Source organism: Stenella coeruleoalba (assembly GCF_951394435.1).
Source record: "Stenella coeruleoalba genome assembly, chromosome: 4".
In the NCBI taxonomy this organism is placed as follows: Eukaryota; Metazoa; Chordata; class Mammalia; order Artiodactyla; family Delphinidae; genus Stenella; species Stenella coeruleoalba.
In genome coordinates, this window is record NC_137149.1 from 100,259,610 (window position 1) to 100,268,506 (window position 8,897).

The window sequence follows — 8,897 nt, forward strand, 5'->3', positions numbered from 1 at the left end:
AAAGTAACTTTATGCATTTATGAGTGTCAAGTGCTTCTGTTCAACTCTTCAAATAATTATTAAGCGCCTGTTATTTTACGTCTTTGGGTGCTGGTGGGAATACAAATATAAGTCCAAGTCCCTACCTCTGATTGCTTTTCATCACTCTAGGCAGGAGGATAAAATAGATGTTCAAATTATGTAAAATAAGAAATTGTAAGGATAGCTATTCAAGCCTTAATGAAGTACTATCATGCAAGGGTTCAAAGCAAGAAAAAGTATGTCCACTAAGATCAATGAAATGGTTTATTGAGAAGATGGTATTGTTATTCTTCTTTTATAAAGTTAGTGAAATAGAAAATGCCATTTTTCTTGACTCTTTATATGATACTGATGTATTTCATCAATTCTCCAAGCAATAGAACTAAATATAAGCACTTATTAAAAATTACTCAAATTAAAATCCTGGAATGGTGCTCCACAGAAGATACATGACACAGACTCCCCAGGGTTCCATGTAATATTTACAACCCTCTAGGAAATTTCAGTTCAGTCTTAATTTATAATCAGAGAATGGTGGTGGGGGGGAGGGGGGAGGGTCGGGGGAGCAAATAGGAGGGAGGAAAAAGAACCATTGGTAAGCAGTAAATAGCATCTGTGTGTGGATAACTACCAAATCTGCACTTTCAGCCCAGATTGCTCTCCTGAGCTTCTCACTTATATATGCAACTGATTTTGGAATATTTGTCTTTAAGTAACACGTGTTAACATACCCCAATTGAACCATCCACCTATTTCACCAGAACATACTCTTTCTTGTTCTCTGTGTCAACAGGTGTTGCCATCAGCCACATAGCTGCTCAAGCCGGAGGCCTAAATGTCATCCGTAATTCCTGCCTCTTCCTCATTTCATTCATTCAGTGAATCGCTATTTCTGTTTTATCTCCGTAGTAGATCTAAATAATTAACTTTTTATAAATATCTTCATGGCCACTACATTAGTTTAGACTCCATCATCTGTTACTTGGATTAGTGAACTAGCCTCCCACTGGTGCCTCTTCCTCTAGGTTTGCCTGTTGAAAATATATACTCCCTGTCTTGCTTCCGGGATCATTTTATTTTAATGTAAAACTGACGTTTGTGCGTATTAGTGAACTAAGACTTCTCCTCTCTAAAATGCCATTAAAGTGATTGTAAAGGAATAAAAAAATATATATGGAAGGTAGCACAGGTAGACCAGAAACTCCCACAAAATTCTAATGATGAAAGGTAAATGCAAGTTTGGATGCTGAAGCAGAGCGTAGGAAGCTGCAGCCTAGAACACGTGTGAAGCAGCCTGCACTAAGGTCATAGATGGACAGCCAGGAGAATCTCAGCAAGGTTCAGACTCCGATGTTGCAGGTAGGACCAAGGATGGGAATGGGAAGTGGAGGGCTGAGAATGGATATTAACAGGTTTTGTGTGTGTGTCTGTGTGTGTGTGTGTGTGTGTGTGTGTGTGTGTGTGTGTGTGTATATATATATATATATCCCCTTTCCCGCCTCTGCTTGCTAATAAGCCTAATACCAAGCTCTTATCATTAAGTTGAAAAAAAAATCAGAGGGTTTTTCTCTAAGATAACAGAACAAATTGCCTTGGGAAAAATTGGGAGCTCCTGTTAAAAAACTCCTCATCTGACATTAATGAATAATTATCTTTCTGTACACTCAGGCAAGGCCTGAGGGTCAACAAGATTCACCCACAGACATAAAGCACCCTGTAGATATGTATAGACAATAAGAATCACAATATGTTTGAAGAAATCCTTTAAGCGTTACTGAGAAAGACTGAGATTACTAGAAAAGATCAATCCTATGAAAAGAAGCATTTCAAATACTGGGAGATAACTTGAGAAAAATCATTGTAATTTGTTTTACATTTGAGAAAACACCTGTACAAAATTTGAACAGGATCATTTAAAATAGAATAATCAAAGAATGAAAGGTAACACTTGGAAATTTAAAATATCATTCCAAATCTTAAAAGAATTAAAGAATAGTTGGAAGATAAAGCTTGTGAGATATTTCAAAATATAGAATCAAAAATAAAAGAAAAATAGTCAAATGTATAGGGTACCAATGTATAATAAAATTTCTCAGAAATGAAGGTTGTTACATATCTTCATATACAAATCTGAACAACTCTGAATAAATAATTTAAAATATATGTGCATAGCACTGTTGGCTTTCAGATTACCAAGAATAAAAATTTCAGAACACAAGAATAAAAGAATATCTTTAAATTGTCCAGAAAAAGAGGCCACATACAGAGAAATAAAAACCAAGTTTCTTTTCAACAGCAATTTTGCTTTTCAACAGCAAAATTGGAGGCTAGAAGACATTAGTGCAATGTTTTTTAAGAACTCTGGAGGAAAATAATTTTAAACCGAAAATTTTTGACCCAACTAGCCCATCAATCAAGTGTAAGGCAGAATAAAATATTTAGAAATCATCAAATTCCAAACAGTTTATCTTCTGTTCACCTGCTTCTAGAAAATTACTTAAGAAGGTACCTCGCTGTGAGGGATTTAACTGAGACAAAGAGTCAAGGTCACAAAAAGCAATTGATCCAACCTTACTGAATAGTCAAGTCACAGAATAACAGATCTACATCAGGCCTAGAGACCAATCAAAACTAATGAGAGAGGACAGAGGGCTTTGGGAGAGAACATTAAAAAACTACTCCATGGAATGGTTAAAATGACTGGAAACTTGGAAAACTTGAGTGTAAGATAAAGGCCTTGAAAAAAAAAAGGGCAATTAGAAAGTTTTGGAAGGAGAAAAGTTGCACAAGAAAGTCATGGTCTAAAAATTAAGAAACCAGTCCCAATTGGAATAGAAGTTAGAAGACATCAAAGAAAAGAATACACTAGATTCTTAGAGTAAGAATCTGGAAGATATTGGGGATATGGTGAAGAAGGCATGTGTTTATTTTCCCAAATAGAAAACAAAAGCAATCAGAAACTTCAGGAAAAATAAATACTGTATGAGCAGTAAATACTCCAAATATGTAGTAGACTTGTTTTGAACTCTTGATGGAATGGAAGAAAAGAGAATTTACTTGAACTTGACATTCGCCTATGAGTGGCTCAGGTGTAAGTAATTATATTGAATTTGTAATTATACCCCACTACTTGGCTCTACTAGAATACTAACACAGCCATCATACCAAATGTCTGAACGTATTGGACCTGTATAGGCCCTGGCTAAGGGCCTAACTCTGTGCTTTGCAGAATGTCCGCAGTGCCCTGAGCTGAGACGAGATTTGTGGATTCTGTGGACTTCCTTCCGTGTAAATCATAGAGGGGAATACTCCCCATAGCTTTGTTTGTTGTTATTATTATTTTCTTATTAAATATTATTCTAAAAAAGATAGCCATCATGCTAACATTAGAATATTAACCATAGTCATAATAATGGAAACACTATTTATTGGTTTCAACCTTCAGAACCAACCCATAGAAATAACATGGGACATCAAAAAATGTTAGAGAAACACATGCAAATGAGATTAACCTTGACATCATAAAAGGAGGCTGAAAGAATGTTGGGAAGTAGGAGTGAGAGAGAAAAGGTTGAGAGAAGTGTGGGAACACAGTATGTCAGCAATGTATTTGGAAGAACTGAAAAATTTTAACTTTGGCTTAAATAGTCTGGGGTTAGGCAGCTTCTGGCTTTTGTTCAGTGTCTAGATGCTGTCACGGCTGGCATCTCTTGCGATTCTCTTTGTTGTTTCATTCGTATTCACAAGAGAACTGTTGTGCTTTCAGTCATCATATCAAAGCAGGAAGAAGCAGGTAGACAGGCTAAGGGCTTTCTCTTAGCCAGCCTTCGCCGTCACATTTGGGAAAGGGAGCTCTGCCCAGCAGACTTCCCCTGTGTCTCGTTGGGTAGATCTGAATTACTCCCCACGTTTAGATCAACCACTGTCTAAAAGGAATTTGATCAGCATCTTCTGGGGCTAGGTTGGGGTTGGGGTATCTCAGTCTACTATCTAAACAAATCAGGATTGGTGTCAAGGGGTGGAAAGAATGGGTGTTGAAAGGAGCAGAAGCATGGTGATATCTTCTGTTTTGAAAACAAGCCATTCTCCAGCATCTGCAGTGCTGTTGTCTTCTTTTACCCTATTTCACCCGACCTTGAATGTCAGGCTGGCCTGGTAAAAATTGAGCTTAGTCAGGTTATTTCAAACGTTGAGACTCAGTGAGAGAATTATCAAGGGGGTGCATCAGTTGAGCATTAGCCACAGTGGAGCTTCAATTATTGATTAGGTTTCTCAGCTGGCAGACACAATTGCTAACTTTGGGCAGAGCCACAAGTAACTATGACTTAGTGGATTAGTGACTATATATAAGCTGTTTTTAAGGGAGCAGCTTTTTGAAGGGTGAGACTGTGATTAGCAGCTGTAATTAGAAAAGTGCTGAGTATGTTTTTGATGCCATGATACATATCCTCATACTAAATATGCAATTTAATACAAAAAGTGTCTTTTTATAGAGTGCTTCTAGAATACCATGCAAGCTGACATCTTCATTATGAAAACAAGTTAGGTTTAACATTTCAAGGTATTAATTATTTACTATCTGAGATGGGAGGCTTGAGTCTTCCATTAAGAAGCTGCAAAATGATGCTGTTGAGTTACTGGCAGGCTACTTTTTTTTTATTGCAATCCTTAAGAGATCGAACATATTTCAAAGACTTCTTAGAACAGCTGAGAATGTGGGTGACTTATAGGGACGGAAGTGGAGTACAGTGGTTAAGCATCGAGGCTTTGGAGTCAGCTTTGAATTCCAGCCTTGCAAAACCTTCTGAGTCTCAGTTTCCCATCTGTAATTAGAAGTAATAACAGTATAGTATCTATCTCTTAAGGTGGTTGGAATGAGGCATAAGAAAAGATGTTAAGATACGTAAAATATTTAGTACAGCTCCTGTCAGAAATAATACTTCTTTGATTAATATTTCAGCAATTCAAAATCTGTAATCATTTGACTAAAGCCTGAGATAAATTTTATATTTGCATGATTGCTAACATGTAGATTCCTAGCAAATTAACGCTTAAGATTTTCATGCAGAACTTCTAAACTATTTCAGAATTAACTGATTTCAAACATATCAAAGTACTTTCAGGGTGACCATCCTCATAGAAACAGTTAATAGACTAATTATAAAACTTCCCTAACTATTTGTTAAACCGTAGTCCCTGACAACCTCCACTGGACAATTAATTATTTAACAATCATATATGTAGCCTCACTGTGTGGTAGGCAATGCTCCAGATGCTTTACGAATATTAATTTGTTCTCATAACAACCCAGTGAGAGAAGTACTGTTATTTCTCCCATTTTGTAGTCGTAGAAACCAAGGGCTGGAGAAGTTAGGGATTGCCCGCGGTAAGTGCAGCGCTGCGATGCACTTCCCAGCTCTCCTTCAGGGCCCAGGCTCTCATTCTAGGTGTGCTGGCTGCTCACAGTCACAGGTGAACCCCTCCCCAGAAACTTCCTTTGGCTACAGGGAGCTGCTTTCATCCAAGATTATTCCCATCTTCAGGGACAACTCACATCCAATGTCCCTTACCTCAATTCAGGGCATTTCTGAAAGGCCATTCCAGTTCTAGAGCTCCCCATGGGGACAAGCTGAGGCCTCTTGTGCAACTACATCATAGTCCAACATTTACTTCCACTCACCTCTCTTCCCCTCACTCCCTCACAAGTGGTGATGCCCAGAGCACCACCCCGGACCAGCCTCCTACAGGGAAATCTCTGCTTTGGGGCCTGTTTCCAGGAGCCCATCCTGAGTCAATCACACAGCTCATAAGTGGTCGAGCTGACCTGAGCAGTGTGGCTCCAGGATCTCTCGCTCCACCCCCGCCCCCAACCACTAAACCATGGGTGTTATTATTATAACAATTCACTTCAATAATATGCTTCGTAAAGTACAAGTTTTCACTTCAGAAATATTCTATAAAACAGATTTCTCAGGAATCCAACCCTCCTCCCAATTTAATCAGACAAGCAAAGTTGTTTTTGTTTCTTTTCTGGATAAAAGTTCTGAGATCTTTTAGGTCAGTTACACTCTAAGTCTCACTGCAATGAAAGGCCAATGGACTCCACAAAGGCTATCTGACTGAGAATGATAAATATATACTTTTAATGGGAGTTTAGAAACCAATAAATGGGGAACTAGCTCTGCGATACAGGCTTCCTCGATTCCTCTTAGGGACTCAAGCCTTGTGAGTGTCTGTGACACCATGAGAGTGACTTCAGTTTTCCAGTTCAAAACAAGCATAGGCATTATGCCTATGGTCCTTCTCATCTCTTAAAGTAGGGTTTTCTCTCTTGTGCAGTTCCCCAGGAATACATCCTGATCCCAAGCCCAAGTGGAAACCCGCTGAGCTCAGCTTCCACAGGTCTCTCCCCAACTTCAGTGATCTCACAGGAACACGAGAAAGCAAGTCTAGTTCCCCCAACATGACATGTTGGCACTTATTCTTGTGACACAATAGAGCGACTCATGCTCCCAACCAACAGCTGAAACACCTGTTTGGTGGGGGTGAGACTACATTAGAAACTCACATCTCAAATAAATGCTCAAGGACATCTTTCAAAAGGTCAGTATGTTTGGCAAAACTCCAAGAGGGAGAGAAAAGCCATATTGGTCAGCTTGGGCAAAATTATGTTGAGGTAACAAAAGCTTCAAAAACGTATAGGCTTATAAGAACAAAGGTTTATTCCTGATTTCTGCAACAAGTCCATTGTTGGCTGGAGCTCTGTTCCATGTCATCTTTGCACCAAGACCCAGGTTGATGGAGTACTTCCATCTGGATATAGCTGAATTCATGGCAGAGGGAAAAGAGAACCATTGATGGCTATTAAATCTTCTGCTTATGTTTCATCGTCCCAAGCAAGCCACATGACCAAGTTTAGGTCATCAGGGAGGGATGTATAATCCTCCCACATTGGAAAGACAGCCAATGAAGAATAGTACAAAATACAATCTAGCACAGTCTCCAAACTTATTCACAAATATTTGCTTCCCTTCCTACTGCACACAAAATGTACTCATTTCTCTCCCAGAGGAGAAAAATCCAAAAGTCCAAGAGTAGCATCAAGATGAAAGTAAACAATTTTGTGATTGTCTTTACTATGTCAGGTCTGAGTATGGTTTCTCTTTCTCAAGAGACCCTGCAATTCACACCCACAATTCAATGATGGAAGACAGCGAGGCTCATTACAACAAATATTTCCTTTCAGGAAGAAAGGGAAATAATGAGAGGCATGAAGCAATTCTGAAATCACATTGAGTCATTGTTTCAAGAACCACCCCTACTCTGAGGATGAAGAATACTCCTTGATTAAACCCCTCTTCTGTTCCCAGAGAATAAGCTCGCAGTCTGTCATCCTCCGTGGCTCTTGGCTCTACTCTCTGGAAAGATTTCCTTTCCCCAGTATCCTTCTTAGCCACAATTGAAGAGGACATTGGAGTATGTTCTCCTTGGGACTAAATAGCTTTCTCAGCCTACTTTCTCTACATGGAATACCCAGGACCCCAATGGTAATTTTTAGTCAAGAACAGCTACAATCGTATTTAGTCTCAACTAACACAATACTCTCAGAATAAGGCTATTTAATTTACTTGATTCTAACAGCTTCATGTGCCTATAGACTCATCTGCAATTCTTTTCAAGACATGCCTCTTTCTCTAAACTTAATTACAGGCGACTTGAGCTAATCAGGTTTCTTGGAGGTGGGGTAGATTCATGCCTTTAATCTCTTATCCATGAGCTATTTCATCCAAATGAAAGGACTCCATCTTAATTAATTCAAAAATTTTAACAAAGGACATTATGGTCATATTTGATTTGGTCCTTGGAGTGAGGTGAATTTTATTTGTCCTTTTGTAGGTCAAATGCCCTCTTAGTTTTGCCCTTTACGTTTGGGGAAGAGAAATAAATGAATCTTTCAATTCTATTCCCTCTCATCTCTGATTGCAAATTTACTTTTTTCCCTTAAACCAATTATTCTCTGTCTTGTAATATATAGGAAGGAAGGAGTACCACTAATTTTGTTTACCAACCTCTATGCAGAATTCCAAAGATCACTCAACACATTAACTGTCTTCCAAGTTAATGCATGCAACAGTTTTACCAAATGTTTTACCAATGCATAGATTGTCATCTTTCCAGACTCCATTAACAAAGCTTCCTCACCACGCACAGGCTGGTCCCTGAACCAATGTCACATAGCTTAGGTTTTTGTTAGGGTAGCGCTGCATTTCTAGGTACCAATTTCTGTATATAAATCAGTTTAGGCTAAATTATGCTATGTTAATAGCCTCAAAATCTCGGTGGATTATAACATCAAAGATTAGTTTCTCAGGCTACAAACCAATATGGCCCTGTACCAGGTTATCTTCATTCCTGAATATAGATTGATGGAGCAGCCTCTATCAAGACATTGCCTATTCTTCATTGTTTCCTTAAGATGCAATTCCAAGAGTAAAATTAGTAGATCATGTATATATTTATCCATTCTTCCATTGATGGGTATTTGGATTATTTCCCGTTTGAAGGTATTATGAGTAAAGCTGCCATGACCATTCTTGTATGTGGTCATTTATAATCTAGACTCTTAGGTATAAACCCAGGAATGAAATTGCTAGGAAATTTTCCCCCCGTCTGTGGCTTGCCTTTTCATTGTATTAAGAGCATCTTTTGAAGAGTGAAAGTTTTAAATTTTGGGGCCAATTTACTGATTTTATTCTTTTAGATACTGTGCTTTTTGTGTTGTATATAAGAAATCTTTATCAAACCTAAGGTAATTGAGATTTTAGAAGTTTTATAATTTTAGCTCTTGCATTTAGTTCTATGGTCTATTTCAAGAT